At 44.2% G+C, this 16,291-nt stretch overlaps 1 pseudogene; it reads left to right on the top strand.

Moving 5' to 3' along the window:
* Positions 1-10,856, top strand: part of LOC119321280 — a 57,705-nt pseudogene extending 46,849 nt beyond the window's left edge.
* The last annotated feature ends 5,435 nt before the right edge of the window (positions 10,857-16,291 follow it).

Raw genomic sequence — 16,291 nt, 5'->3', positions numbered from 1 at the left:
TCTGGGGCGATGTCCACATGATGGACAACGGCATCGGAATCGGTATTCGGGGCAATGCCAATAGGATGGACAATGACATCGAAAACGATCTCTGGGGCGTTGTCCACAGGACAGGCCGCGACATCGGAATCGTCAAGGACGTCCACCAGCACATGCACAACCCTAACATATTAGCAAGCACATTGCAAATAATCAAAAACCACAACTATGGTAATAAGCCATTATTTTTTACCTTGTGCAGCTCACCGGGGGATCTCATCCCTTCGGGGGCCATCTCCTCGTCCCCGATGGGGGCCATCACCTTGCCAGGGGAATACTGCTTCTCAACGGTGACTATCTCCTCAAACTCGGCCTTGAGCCTCGCATAGGCGGCCATCAGAGTTTCTGGGGTAGGCACGGTGGGGCCCTTGCTGTTCTTCCAACTTTCTTTGAGGAGTTCCTCCGCCAACGTCGTCAACTCTTTGGCCAGTGCTTGTTTCTTGGAGTTCTTCGTCTCCATGGGTTGTCCCACCAACATGGTCAACTCGTTGGTCGGTGCTCGCTTCCTGGAGATCGCTGTCTCCAGTGGGTTGTCCGTCGGCAACTCTTTGCCTAGTGCTCTAGGATCCATCAACGAACTGACAAACAAAAAGCAATCAAAAGTAAACCACGATTGCAATGAAAACGGGAAAAGAATAGGCTATGAGAATCGGTTGGTGCTTCCCAAAAAGAAGATTCTTGGAATGAAAATATAGCAGCATCACTGATTCGCCCACCTTTCCTTCTACGGTACAAAAGAAAAATGGCAGAAGTGAGTAGCCTGGAGTGAGGTTTTCTTCAAGAAAGGGGAGAAAGGGCTTCAACGAGCGTTCCGGTGAAATGATGGTTGCTTCGTCTAGTCCAACTTCGAGGCCACTTTACCACTGCTGGTAAAGGTGTGGGTTTTTTTATATGACGGGTCATGGGGGCACACCAGGGTGACAGGTGAGTCTCTACTGTAGCACCTCGCTGTGATTTGGTGGATGGCACGCGGGCCCGGAAGCTTTGATGTCCCGCATGTAGATAGAGCGGCTAGTCATATAGGAGTGCTCAATATTGTGCACCGCGATCAAGGCGGAGAGAATGAGAGAACTACATAATTAATGCATGAGTTTAATTAGGGTAGTTTTGTAAAGTACGAGATACATTCCACCAATCGCAAAATGCCTTGGTTCATGAGATTTGACATTTGAGCCCTATAAACCGGAAGGGAGGGAGTACTGCATGCGGTGTAGTCTAGTCACTTGTTGAAATCTCTAGAAAGGCAAATACTCCTTTCCGGTTTACAGGGCTATACTACTCCCTCCGTCTAGGTGTGTAAGTCATCTTACGAAAACCAAATAACCCCAAATACTTAGGCGCGGTGCATTAACTTCTACCTTGTTAATTGTTTCTTTACATATCAACCAATAAGAGATGAGAGGTGTGCATGCTTTTAATGACTTGAGACTACCAAACACGACATGCAGTGGCTAGTTCATTGCATGCAATGCTATTAATTAGCAAATAAACATTAAGGTCTCTCGTTTTCCCCTCCTCCTTGGTCATGGTGCACAACATATAAAATGACTTACTCACCTAGACGGAGAGAGTAGCAAGTAGGAGTACTAGTACTACTACAATAGTGGCTCAAATAGCAATTTTGTCTCATGCAAGAGCCTAGCTATATGCGTGCTCCAAGGCACCACACCACGCAAGCGTTCGCAAGTGCCATGTTCAGGTTGTGCTTGGCTCTTCGCCTCTTCGAGAAGACGAACAATAATGCTACTCCTACTTCTACAGTATCGAATCCACTAATGCATGTACATCCACCTCGTGCGGGAGGGATAGCGTGTAGCGAAAGCTTCTACTAGTCCTACTAGCCACCACGCTCATGCGCGAGGGGGGGACACACTTCATTGACTTACTGCTCCTGCCTTTGCGTCTATGACAGGTGGGCCCAACAGGTGGTTGGCCCACATGTTATGCAGCCAAAGGCAAGTGCAGTTAAGGCACCGGAGCTCAGTCCGCGAGTGAGAGGGCGTTGTAGTAATCAAACTTCTCGGTCTTGTACGAGTTGACGCGAGACATCAAAGCACTACACTCGATATAAGACTTTTTACACATTTCAAATGGACTACAACATATGTATGTATGTATACATATTTTGCTTTGTATGTAGTCACTTGTTGCAATCTCTAGAAAGACTTACATTTCGTAACGGAGGGAGTACAACGCATGCATGCATGCCATGACTTTCCTTTTGATACTTGCATGTGTTGATTTGATGCACCTTGCCAAATTTTGACTATAAATTTAACTAACCAAATGTTCATGCATGTCACAAAAAATTACGGGGCTGTTTGGATTGTGACTATGTTTGTCTTATGTTGCCACATTATTTTTCCCACACTTGCCACACTTGCCTAACTTGAGTTGCTCAAATTGTTAGACACACTTTGGCTTGCCTAAGGGAATCTTGCCACACTTTTTGTGTCTATGACATGTGGGGTTCACTGCTAATAAAAAAAATTGTCTTAGGTGTGGCTAATAAAAAACACTTATATTTAGGAAAGGAGGGAGTAGAAAATATAAATAATAATGCATGTTGGGGCAACCCACGTTTCCGATAATTTTAGCCATGGGCTTTTTCACAATTTTTACGAGGGGGTGGTTGTTCATTTAATGGAGGGACGTGTACCAGACTTGAATGATACAAAGTGTGACCTGGCACACCGTAATACCACTTGGAACAAGTGGGTAGCTATCTCAAAAAACAATCAAAAACTAAAAATACGGCGACCTGACACGTAGTACACAATTTTAAACGATTGTTTTGATGGAGTGAAAAAGGAAAACTAACCCACTACGTATATATAGACTGGAGCCTCCGCGCTTGCTTGCTAGGGTTGCTCTATTCACACACTCTCATCCTCTATAGATCTAAACAAGATAGGGGTGGTAACACTATCTTTCTCCCTTCAAAAAACACTGTCTTTCTATCCTCACTGCTGGTTACACATCCGGACGTATCCCCCTTCGTCGGTGAAGGGGAGGAGGGGCAACGTTTAGGCCATCATCGACAGCGAGGGAGGAGACCCACTGTCGGCCGCACCATTATCTCTGGCCGAGAGCCGGCACGGGAGGTCCTCCGATCCCTTCGCTATTGCCCTAGTGTGGGCGGATCTAGCCTCCCGCCGCCCACCTATCCACATCCCGACGACCTTCAGGTATATGTTCATTCGAAATCGCCTTAGCTCTTCCCCAGCTTGCTACGTCGCTGCATGTGCATCATTTTCTACCTCTCAGCCCCTCTCGATCGGATGGTCCAACCTCACCTTTTTTTTCTATTGTTAGAGGTAAAGCTACTTCATGGAGTCGAATCTTGTACTCCCTCCGTCCGGAAATACTTGTCATTGAAATGGATGTATCTAGATGTATTTTAGTTCTAGACACGTCCATTATGATGACAAGTAATTCCGGACGAAGGGAGTACTTGGTTCAAACAAGAAATAAAGTGGGGGTGGGGGAATTTAGTATGTACAAACAGGAAGGAAAGGGGGTGAAAGTAGTACAGACTCGTCATCCAACCGGTCTCTTGGTCGAAAAGGGAAATATAGGGGTAACGTTGTACACAGTGGTATGACCAGGACTAGATTTGCTATCCACACATAGGAGTAGGTGGCTAGAGTGAACAAAAATGGGACCAACCCAGATATGTTTCTTGGATGTTTGTTTCTCGGGGAAACAAACTAATGAATCACCATTTTATGCCCCTGTTTAGGTACATGGTGCTGGACTGCTAGTGCACCCACTGTCCCATGCCCTTATACCAAATATTTAGCTGTTCTTAATCTAATGTCCCTGGTAAAAATGCCACTGTTATAAGCCATGACAAGTTTAGCCAAATGTTTTTGCCTATAATTGTTTGAGACTCCGACTGTTTCCTCTGTAGCATTTTGTGCAAACAGGGATATCCATTTCACCTGGTTGTTGTTGTGACCTTTTGGTGCAATGCACAAAACTCTTCTTAAAAGAAGTGACTTTTGTGCTGTTTAACTGGAATGACAGAATGGAACAGTTGGTTCATTTTGGTGGAACTGCACAAAGGGAGATCTGTGCTCCAATCCTCATCATCCATATTGGCACCATAACCTTCCTTTAGGTAAAATGATATTTAATGCATGTGTTCATCTCTATTTTCTGACTGCCATGAGAAAATAATGCTATTTTTTACTAGTACACTTGTACTCCCTCACTAACAAAACCAATTCTGAAATAGAAGGCCAATCATGTACTTGGTTTCACCAACTAGTGAGGAAAAAGAGAAACATAGCATGAAGAGGAGGAAGAAGAAGAAGAAACAGTGCCATGGCGATCTTGCTGAAGCCAGAGGCCTCAGTTGAGGCCATTCAAGGGCTCCGGTAACGACTACCTTACACGTGAGATGATCCTCCAGGGAGCCCTTCCACTTCTGTTGTCTCACTTAATTAATTAGAAGTACTTAAGTACCACTAATTTATTACTGCCTAAATTTCTTGTAGGAGTTAAACAAATCTTTAGTAGGACCCTATGCTGAATCATGTACGTGTGTATGTTTGTCTATGGAGGTGAATCATGTGGTGGAGCAGGGAGGGAATATTATTAGTGTCATAACATAATAGTGTTATTGTTTTGGATGTCAATTTATTGCCATTGGTTCAATGAGGCAATGTTTTGCGTATTGTCCATCATGAATTTGATGCTACTGTTAGACTAATTTGCTAAAGTCTTTCTATCCTTTCTCACTAAGTTAATGAAGGTTTCACTTTGTTCCTACTTGTGCAAACAAGGATCATGTTGTGCCAATCATACATTTTAGTGGAACTACACAAGACAATACAATGAACTGTATCCTAGCCAGTGCTTTAAATCTGCTGGAAGTTCTTGATAATCTTTCGATATAATCTCAGCACTGGTAAACAAGAGTGATTTCAACCATACATTTGAAGTGCACAAAAATATATACTATTCAGTGATTCCAAAGAGCTTTATCATCTCTTATGGGACTACATGAATAAGATTTTTTCTCAGGTTGGTACGGGCCTAAGGCCTTCATCCATATTAATTTGCTGTCATCTCTATTTGTATCGTGCTACTCTCATGAGAAACTCCTTTATCTTTGCACGTTAAAGTTTTGCAACCTATGATAAATGGCAATGCTTTGAGTGTTGAGCTAATTGGCACTGATTAAATAAACTAATACCTCTCTTTAAGCAAGACTACTATGTTTCTAACTTTACCCATTAAGATAATGAGGGTGCTTCTATTTGTTAGTGTATGTTTCATCAACTAGTCCCACTATTACAGTAATCTCCCTCTGTCAATATATGTGCCAACAGGGCTGCTCGATTTTGGTGGAACTGCACAAAAACTTTGGGTGCTTCATTTCCTCAACAACTTCCATCCTTTCCTATCAGTCGCTAATTTGGGCCTGCTTTCTTCCTTTGCTGTCAATCGCTTCGCTTATCTCGGCTTCTAGTCAAAGGAAATAGTAATTGATATGCTACCTCACACAGATTGGTACTGCTCTTTATCCTGATTATTGAGCTTGTCATGTATTGGTAATTTGGTATTGTGCTACTGTTTGCCGATTTTTATAAAGGAGTAACTTGGAGCCTGAACTCGCAGGCAAATCATTGCATTGGGTGATTTCAGTAGAACTGCACAAAAAGATCAGATGGACAGATAATTATGGTGCTGCTATGTACTCCAATGTTCACTCAGACAAGCATCGATGTTGACAAGAAGTGCCTATATTCATTCGAGTATCAACCGGCGTCAACCAATTGTAAACTCCAAGTATTATGAGAGTGAACGCCAAAAATATTGCTTGGCACATAGCCCGGAAGAACACACTCCAGTCTTTGGTCCCAACTTGTGCCTTTTGGTTATCGACAGATATGGTAGCAAACTGTATGGCATGGAGTCTAAAGATTCCAGACAAGTTGGTTGACGCGTACATTCATCTGGCACTTAATCAGTCTGCATGCCAGGGATGCTCCATTTTAGTTGAACTGTACAAAAAATTTGGGTGGTTCATTTTCTCAATCGCCTCCTTTCTCATTTGCAATGTAGAATTTTGGCGAGCTACAGGACCAAGATGAGCCGGTAAACTAGTTGGATGAAAGTAGTGGCCAAGTTGCTCAAACCTCCCTCGGCACGAGGCCACTATTTGAGGATAAACCTACAAGCAAAGTTCAGTTAGTTTACTCATACAAGCATTAATTTTAGCAAGAAGTACCTCCGACTGAATGCCATTTACTAGTCTGCACCCTATGTAATTAAAGTTCGTCCATGGATCATATTGGCTGTGATCTCAATCATTTGGATGCATAAACATACTAAACATGTGTATATTTGAATCTTTTGTGAATTATGTATGAATATTGTCGTGTGATCTATCAATCATTTGGATGCATAGACATGCTGAACTTGTGTATATATGAATCTTTTGAGTTGTTGATAGTGAATGTTGGCTATGAATAAGAATGTGTCCTGTGAACCTGAGTTTGATATGAATGTTTACCTTTTCTGTTGTACTTGTGTGTGAACTTGTTGGTATGCCTACTATGGGGTATGTGACGTGTGGGTGTCAACGGCACACCTTCTTCTCGAGAAGAATTGCACCTGCTTTATTAGGGCAGCAACAACGCATCAGCTCTTTTTAATCTTTTTACTCTGTCTTCCCGCCTCCCCCGCTCAACCCCTGCGGTAATGTTTTTGGCCTCAGAACAAACATAGTACTGCGTTGTTTTTGGGACTTGACGAAAAATCGAGTGCTGGTTTCTGTAGGTTGGCCCGCCCAGCAAATGGGTTGCTGATCCACCACGACGGACTGGGAGGCTAAAAATACAAGTTGTATGGTGCAGAGGCAAGTAAAAAAATGCCATCAAGATCCATCCACTAAAGAAAAAAAAATTGCTCCTGATGTGCTTCTTAAGTCGTGCCGCCGGCCCACTCTTTAATCCAGTTCGCTCGGGGATCTGGTATCATTTTTTTCCAGAGGGCGAACAAGTATCAGCTAGGCCTAGGTTTTGTATTTTCACATGCGTAGCCCACGACATATGGAGGCAGTGGTTTCAACTTATTTTTTGAGGTCCATACTGGCCTATGGGCTTTTTCTTAAAGATCAGCGGTCCAATGTATTTTTTTAATAAAATGTAGGTCTCTGTTCTATTTATCTATATATAAGAATAAGAATGTTGTGTCCAATTTATGTTTTCCCTTCTAACCACAGTATATATATATATATATATATATATATATATATATATATATATATATATATATATATTTATATTTATATTTATATTATTACTATTATCATATATTTTATAGAGACTTATATATACATTATAAAAACATCCCATGTGTTATTAACTCATAAAAGTAAATGTTTCACAGACGTTGGCAAGGAAAATTCTGGTTGTTTTTGACTCACACGCAAGAAAAATCCTAGTGATTGCGTACAAAAGCTTGCGAAGATTTTAAGGACCAATGTAATAATAACGCGCTCATTTTTTTTGAGCAATAACTTGCTAATTTGTTAATTATATATATAAAAAATGTGCCTCTCCAGTTTATTTTTAGATATTAATTGCTCCTTCTAACATAACATTATATATATAATGAGCCCAGCTAATTCATGTATTTCAAGGAAGTGTAAATGGGCTGGGATTTCTTAGAAAATATAAATGGACCTGATTGATGCGAAAATATTTGTTCACCCACCCCAGCAAATGGACTGTATATTCTAGAAAACATGGGTCAAATATATGCCACATTTTTGCAGACTGACATGTGGGCCAATAGGTCGAAGCCTATGCAGGGCGTTGTCAACTTGGTCAACAAATGGTTATGACATCCACAGCCATTGGATTTATATCCAACGGCTGGCATGCACCTTCAATCTCTCGTCTTCATCCTCCAGCGTCGCCGGGACCGCCTGGTCCGGCCTCTGGCGGCTAGCTGCTGTGCTTAGCACGCATCGTTGTGAAGCGCTACCCCACCGCCGGCCAGGCTATCCCTCCACCTCTCCACACCTCATGTTATTCTCCACCGACTGCAGCCCCACGCCGCACCAGAAACAGTTATAACCCTTCTCCTCCTCTCAATCTATGACTCGACTGCCGCGTCTTCCCATCTCCGAGTCGTTCCCGTCCGGGGCCTCGATGTTGTCCACCGCCTCGCTACGCTCGGTGCAGCGTGGTCAACAAACAAGAGTCATCGGAAGAGGACTGTACGTGGAGAGCCTGAAGGCTGGGACCCACGAGGTCCATGGTCGCACACAAGGAAAGTTCCTCCTTATTAAGCTGAAAAAAAATGTTTCCTCCACCTGACAGCTGGGACCCACCGGCTATATCTTCGCACGGAAGAAAGTGCCTCCTTGTTATGCGAAAAAAATTATTCCTCCCGTTAACAGCTGGGACCGTCATATTTGGTGGCTGACGTGTGGGCATACTAAGCGGACGTGTACGTAGGGCTTTGTAAACTTAATCAACAAATGATTCTCGTAGCTAGACCGTTGGATGTTAATCCAACAGCCGTGCTCCTTCTTCAACCTCTGTTCTTGCTCTTGTCTCCCGTAGGCGGCACCGCGGCTGTGCTACCGCGCACCCGAACCAGTCAAGTTTCCCACTCCTCTCCATTTGCGACTCCACTGCCCCGTCTTCCCCATCTCTGGGTCGTTCCAGCCTGAGGCCTCACCGTCGTCCACCGGCCTTGGTGCACTCGACACGGTGTGGTCAACGTGGTCAACAACCGAGAGTCATCAAAAGATGACTGTACGTGAAAGGCTGACAGTGGGGACGCACCACGCCAATGGACGCATGCATGCAACGGAACGTGGCATGGTCAACGTGGTCAAGGAACGACTTCTATTGGAAGTGTATTGTACGTGGAGAGGCTGACAGCTGGGTCCACGGCCACAGCAAGGAAGTGCCTCCTTTTACGCGGAAAATAATGATTCCTCCACCTAAACCCAGTAATAGTTTCAAAACCAGACTGAAGCCAATCCAAACCATACGACTCAACCTCTTCCATCCAAACCAATCCAATCCAAAATCTAACCATGATTGTCCAGACCAAACCAAACTACATACATTTTCAACCCGAACCCATCCAAACTATATTTGTTTCTGGACTGAATCTGCGGTCTGAAACCGTGGAATGGACACAAGAAGTGGGCATGTTCGCCTACCCATGCTCATGAGGATGGACGTGCTCTCCCACCCATCCGAGGGAGAGGATGCATGGCGAGGAGCCAGGGCACGAGCATGCTGACATGCGCTCGTAAGATTTTGTTGACATGGACGTACACGGGCGAGCACCGGCCAGTCCGTGTGCTCCGCTGCCAGAGCCGATGGAGATCGAAACAGTAACATCAAATCACAAACTACACGAAAGTTGTCTCTTTATTATGGGGATTTACCCATAAGGGAGATGCACAGAGGAAGAGAACTAACTTCATATATCCCTTTTTTACTCAATCAAGAAACAAGATCGGACGTGATTCCGGTTCGTCTCCATTTTAGTGACACTCTTCCTCAAGCAAGGCAGCCGATAAGTCATCGAAGGGTTTGTTTGAATAATGGACTGGTTAACTATTACTCATTTGAAAGTTTCCCACGGTGATCTAATATCTTTTAAAGAAAATGACGCGAGAACCCGCGGTTTTGAAATAAGGAGATCTTTCTATATCGACATATCAGTTGGAAAAATCATAGGCAAATTCCTATCGGCCATATCAGTTGGAAAAAGAAGAGGCAAATTCCTACCGGCCAGAATCTGGAGAAGAACAAAAAAAGAATGGTTCCGCTTACTCACAACTCAGAGGGGATGCCGCTTACTACTCAAATCCAAGGAATTGCAAAAGTTGCGTTCTTATATGCAAGAAGAAGACTTTGAAAGAACAAAGAAGTTTGGATCTGCAAAAGTATGCTTAGGCAGTTCCTTCGCTGAGCACAACAGAATGAAGAGGAATTTGTTTCATTTCAAATACTTCTTCTTATTGAAAAGAGGGAAGGAGAAAAACCGAAATCTTCCTACTCGAACAATAAGTCCTTTTGTAGAAAAGTCTTCTTTATATAGTAATTCGACCTATTGCTCCAGATCCCCGTTTACTAGGAAGATAAGAATCAAAAGGATCGAACTACCTACTCATTATTCGGAGGTGAATCATAGAACACTAAAAGCTGTGGTATCTTATGGACCTAACATAGGTCACATCCCTCACGGCGTTTATGAGATCCGCCGGGATGGCACGACCGACAACATGTATGACGCGGTCGTAGGCACATCCAACACGCAGGTGACACTGAAGGGAGAGTCCGGATTGGAGGTGTCAAAACCGGCCACGTCGACGATCGTGATCTATGGAGAGCCTGGGACTAGCTTGCCGCCGCCTGGCCATTGGCCCATAGTGGTCGTGAAGGCCTTGGCGATCCTATTTAGACGGCACGTACTCCATCAGGATCACGGACAGGCCACGCATGCTCAATGCCTCCACGCACGTCATTGATGGATGGAATGAATTGAGTTAAGTACGTACATGTGTATGGAGTGAAGTGAACTGGAAGTTGGCTGTCTTGTACGATTTGGTCGAGAGACTAGATTCTTTCCACGGATTGAAACGGTTTGAGATCAACTTGTTTGTGTCCAGACCAAACCAGTCCAATCCAGTAGTTGACAGAATCCAAAGCACACCAGATTGCTTTAGATTTTGAGCCCATTTAAACCAACCAAACACAATCTAACAGGGAAACCAAACTAAAACTAAGGTTTCAGTCCAAACTATTCCCAGGGTTACCTCCACCTGACAGTAGGGACCCACTGGACGAGCCACCGTATTTTGCGAAAAAAATGTTTTCCTCCTGACTGTTGGGACCCACCTGACGGGCCACCGTGTTTCGCGAAAAAAATGTTTCCCTCGCTCTCAGCTCGGACCCACCGGAAGTGCCTCCTTATTACACAGAAAAAATGAATACTCCCCCTCCTAGCTTGCACCCACCTTGGTGGGAGGCTGACTTGTGGGCCTACTAAGTAAACGGGGATGAAGGGCTTTGTCAACTTAGTCAATATAAATGATTCTAGCTCCAGTGACCTTACGATGTCTATCCAACAGCCGTAGTGCTTCTTTAACCTCTGGTCTTCTTGCTCCAGCCTCTCAAAGCAGCACCGGTCGTGCCGCGTGCTCCTGCCTCCCGTGGCCGGCTGTGATGCCGCGAAGGCCTCACCGCCCCCTATTACTCCCACCGCTGGCCAGACCATCCCTCTACTCACCCACACCCCCTGTTATTCTGCAGCGACGGCAGCCTCACACTGCAGCTGAACCAGTGAACCCTCATACTCCTCTACGCATGGGCATCCACTGTCGTGTCTTCCCCGGCTCCGTGTCGTCGCCTTCCTAGGCCTCGCCATCGTCCACCGCTCTGGTGCTCTCGGTGCGGCGTGGTCAACATGGTCAAGGCACGACTTCCATCGGAAGAGTACTATATGTGGAGAGGCTGATAGCTGGGTCCACGGCGGCCGCAAGGAAGTGCCTCCCTATTAGGCGCAAAATAATTATTCCTCCACCTGACAGCAGGGACCCATCGGACGGGCCACCTTATTTTGCTAAAAAATGTTTCCCCCCTGACTGCTGGGACCCACCAGCTACATCTTCGCACGCAAGGAAGTGCGTCTTGGCAAAAAAAATGATTCGCCCCCCTAACTGCTGGGACCCACCATCTACATCTTCGCACGCAAGGAAATGCCTGACAGTCGAGACCCACCTTGTCGAAGCGTATGTAGCGTTGTCATTTTGGTCGCGAATGTGTACGTACATACTGGTCGATCTAGAGCCGCGCACGTATCGTAGTAGAGGCGCACATGCAGCATGTACACGTACGTACATGGGCCAGTGTGAAAGAAAGAAAATATGGCCACATACGTACATACGGGCGGGGTCTCGAACGCCTACTTGCGCATAGGTACGGCCAAGGCTCGTGTACATGGCTGGGTCGGAACGGAGAAATAGGGTCGTCATCATGTTCATCGGGAGCCAACCGGCTGGGTCGGAATGGAATGCGTTGTCGTGTTCATCAGGAGGGCTTGGACGGAATAGCTGATGGAAACGAGGCCTGGTGTACCGCAGAACGGAGGAAACGATCTTGTGTTCGGCCTGCCATGTTCGAAACGGGATCCTGTTCATCGGTAGGGGTCTGGCGTACCGCAAAACGGAGGAAACGGACCTCCTACGGTCGAAACGGGGGTCCTGTTGATCGGGAGGGGTGTGGCGTACCGCAAAACGGAGGAAACCGACCTCCTATGGTTGAAACGGGGGTCTTGTTGATCCGGAGGGGTGTGGCGTACCGCAAAACGGATGAAACGAACTTGTGTTGGAGCGCTATGGTCAAAACGGGGGTCCTGTTCATCGGGAGGGGTGTGGCGTACCGCAAAACGGGACTCCACGGGATACTGTTTGATGTCTACTACACAACCTTCTTCTTGCAGACGTTGTTGGGCCTGCAAGTGCACAGGTTTGTAGGACAGTAGCAAATTTCCCTCAAGTGGATGACCTAAGGTTTATCAATCCATAGGAGGTGTAGGATGAAGATGGTCTCTCTCAAACAACCCTGCAACCAAATAACAAAGAGTCTCTTGTGTCCCCAACACACCCAATACAATGGCAAATTGTATAGGTGCACTAGTTCGGCTAAGAGATGGTGATACAAGTGCAAAATAGATAGTAGATAAAGGTTTTTGTAATCTGAAATTATAAAAACAGCAAGGTAGCAAGCGATAAAAGTGAGCGTAAACGGTATTGCAATGATAGGAAACAAGGCCTAGGGTTCATACTTTCACTAGTGCAAGTTCTCTCAACAATAATAACATAGATAGATCATATAACAAGACCTCAACATGCAACAAAGAGTCACTCCAAAGCCACTAATAGCGGAGAACAAACGTAGAGAATATGGTAGGGTACGAAACCACCTCAAAGTTATTCTTTCGGATCGATCTATAAAAGAGTTCGTACTAGAATAACACCTTAAGACACAAATCAACCAAAACCCTAATGTCACCTAGATACCCCATTGTCACCTCAAGTATCCGTGGGCATGATTATACGATATGCATCACACAATCTCAGATTCATCCAACCAACATAAAAGTACTTCAAAGAGTGCCCCAAAGCTACTACCGGAGAGTCAAGAACATGTGCCAACCCCTATGCATAGGTTCCCAATGTCACGAAACCCGCAAGTTGATCACCAAAACATACATCAAGTGGCACATGATATCCCATTGTCACCACAGATAAACACGGCAGGACATACATCAAGTGTTCTCATAAAGACTCAATCCGATAAAATAACTTCAAAGGGGAAACTCAATTCATCACAAGAGATTAGAGGGGGAGAAACATCATAAGATCCAACTACAATAGCAAAGCTCGGGATACATCAAGATCGTGCCATAGAGGGAACACGAGAGAGAACACGAGAGAGAGAGAGAGAGAGAGAGAGAGAGATCAAACACATAGCTACTGGTACATACCCTCAGCCCTGAGGGTGAACTACTCCCTCCTCGTCATGGATAGCACCGCGATGATGAAGATGGCCACCGGTGATGGGATCCCCCTCCAGCAGGGTGCCGAAACAGGATCCTGCTTGGTTTTTGGTGGCTACAGAGGCTTTCGGCGGTGAAACTACCGATCTATCTTCTGTTCTAGAAGTTTTAGGGTACAAGATTATATATGGGTGCAGGGGGTACGTCAAAGGAGCTACGGGGGCCCCACGAGGCAGGGGGCGCGCCCAGGGGGGCGCCCCCCACCCTCATGGGCAGCCCGTATCTCCCCTGACGTGCACTCCAAGGTCCCTGGGTTGCTTTCCTTCCAAAAATAACTTCTCCAGTTGATTTCGTTCCGTTTTGACTCCGTCTGATATTCCTTTTCCTCGAAACACTGAAATAGGCATAAAACAGCAAATCTGGGCTGGGCCTCCGGTTAATAGGTTAGTCCCAAAAATAATATAAAAGTGGATAATAAAGACCAATATTGACTAAAATAGTAGATAAAGTAGCATGGAGCAATCAAAAATTATAGATACATTGGAGACGTATCAAGCATCCCCAAGCTTAATTCTTGCTCATCCTCTAGTAGGTAAATGAAAAAAAAAGAATTTTTGATGCGGAGTGATACTTTGGCATAATTTCAATGTAAATCTTCTTAATTGTGGTAGGAATATTCAGATCCGAAAGATTCAAGACAAAAGTTCATATTGACATAAAAGTAATAATACTTCAAGCATACTAATCAAAGTAATCATGTCTTCTCAAAATAGCATGTTTAAAGAAAGTTATCCCTACAAAATCATATAGTCTGGCTAAGCTCTATCTTCATCACACAAATTATTTAATCATGCACAACCCCTTTGACGAGCCAAGCAACTGTTTTATACTTTAGTAATCTCAAACTCTTTCAACTTTCACGCAATACATGAGCGTGAGCCATGGACATAGCACTATATGTGGAATAGAATGGTGGTTGTGGAGAAGACAAAAAGGAGAAGATAGTCTCACATCAACTAGGCGTATCAATGGGCTATGGAGATGCCCATTAATAGATATCAATGTGAGTGAGTAGGGATTGCCATGCAATGGATGCACTAGAGCTATAAGTATATGAAAGCTCAACAAAAGAAACTAAGTGGGTGTGCATCCAACTTGCTTGCTCACGAAGACCTAGGGCACTTTTGAGGAAGCCCATCATTGGAATATACAAGCCAAGTTCTTATAATGAAAAATCCCCACTAGTATATGAAAGTGACAACATATGAGACTCTCTATCATGAAGATCATGGTGCTACTTTGAAGCACAAGTGTGGAAAAATGATAGTAGCATTGTCACTTCTCTCTTTTTCTCTCATATTTTTTTTATTTTGGTGGGCTTCTTTGGCCTCTCTCTTTTTATTTGGGCTTCTTTGGCCTCTTTTATTTTTCATGAAGTCCGGAGTCTCATCCCGACTTATGGGGGAATCATAGTCTCCATCATCCTTTCCTCACTAGGACAATGCTCTAATAATGATGATCATCACACTTTTATTTTTCTTACAACTCAACAATTACAACTCGATACTTAGAACAAAATATGACTCTATATGAATGCCTCCGGCGGTGTACCAGGATATGCAATGAATCAAGAGCGACATGTATGAAAGAATTATGAACGGTGGCTTTGCCATAAATACAATGTCAACTACATGTTCATGCAAAAAGCAATATGACAAAAGTAATGTGTGTCATATGAACGGAACGGTGGAAAGTTGCATGGCAATATATCACGGAATGGCTATGGAAATGCCATGATAGGTAGGTATGGTGGCTGTTTTGAGGAAGGTATATGGTGGGTGTATGATACCGGCGAAAAGTGCGCGGTATTAGAGAGGCTAGCAATGGTGGAAGGGTGAGAGTGCGTATAATCCATGGACTCAACATTAATCAAAAGAACTCATGCACTTGTTGCAAAAATTTAGAAGTCATCAAAAACCAAAGCACTAAATGCATACCCCTAGGGGGATAGATTGGTAGGAAAAGACCATCACTCGTCCCCGACTGCCACTCATAAGGAAGACAATCAATAAATAAAATTGTGCTCCGACTTCATCACAAAGCGGTTCACCATACGTGCATGCTACGCGAATCACAAACTTCAACACAAGCATTCTTTAAATTCATAATCACCCCAACTAGCATTGCTTTGAGATTATCACCTCCAAATCTCAAAACAATTATCAAGCATCAAACTTATCTTAGTATTCAACGCACTCAAAAGAAAGTTTCACAAATCTTGAATACCAAGTATATTAATGTTAAGAAAATTACCATGCTATTAATGACTCTCAAAATAATCTAAGTGAAGCATGAGAGATCAATAGTTTCTTTAAAACAAATCCACCACCGTGCTCTAAAAGATATAAGTGAAGTACTAGAGCAAAAATTATCACGCTCAAAGGATATAAGTGAAGCACATAGAGTATTCTAGCAAATTCCAATTTGTGTATGGCTCACTCTCATAAAAGAATTTCAGATCTTGATACTTATTCAAACAGCAAGCAAAGCTAAAGAAAACTACAATGCAAGGATAGCACAACTCATGTGAAGAAGCAAAAACTTAGGCTCAACCGATACTAACCGACAGTTGTTGAAGAAGAAAGGTGGGATGCCTACCGGGGCATCCCCAAGCTTAGATGCTTGAGACTTCTTGAAATAT

This window comes from Triticum dicoccoides, chromosome 6B (assembly GCF_002162155.2).
Source record: "Triticum dicoccoides isolate Atlit2015 ecotype Zavitan chromosome 6B, WEW_v2.0, whole genome shotgun sequence".
NCBI lineage: Eukaryota > Viridiplantae > Streptophyta > Magnoliopsida > Poales > Poaceae > Triticum > Triticum dicoccoides.
This window is presented reverse-complemented; position numbering and strand designations above follow the sequence as displayed.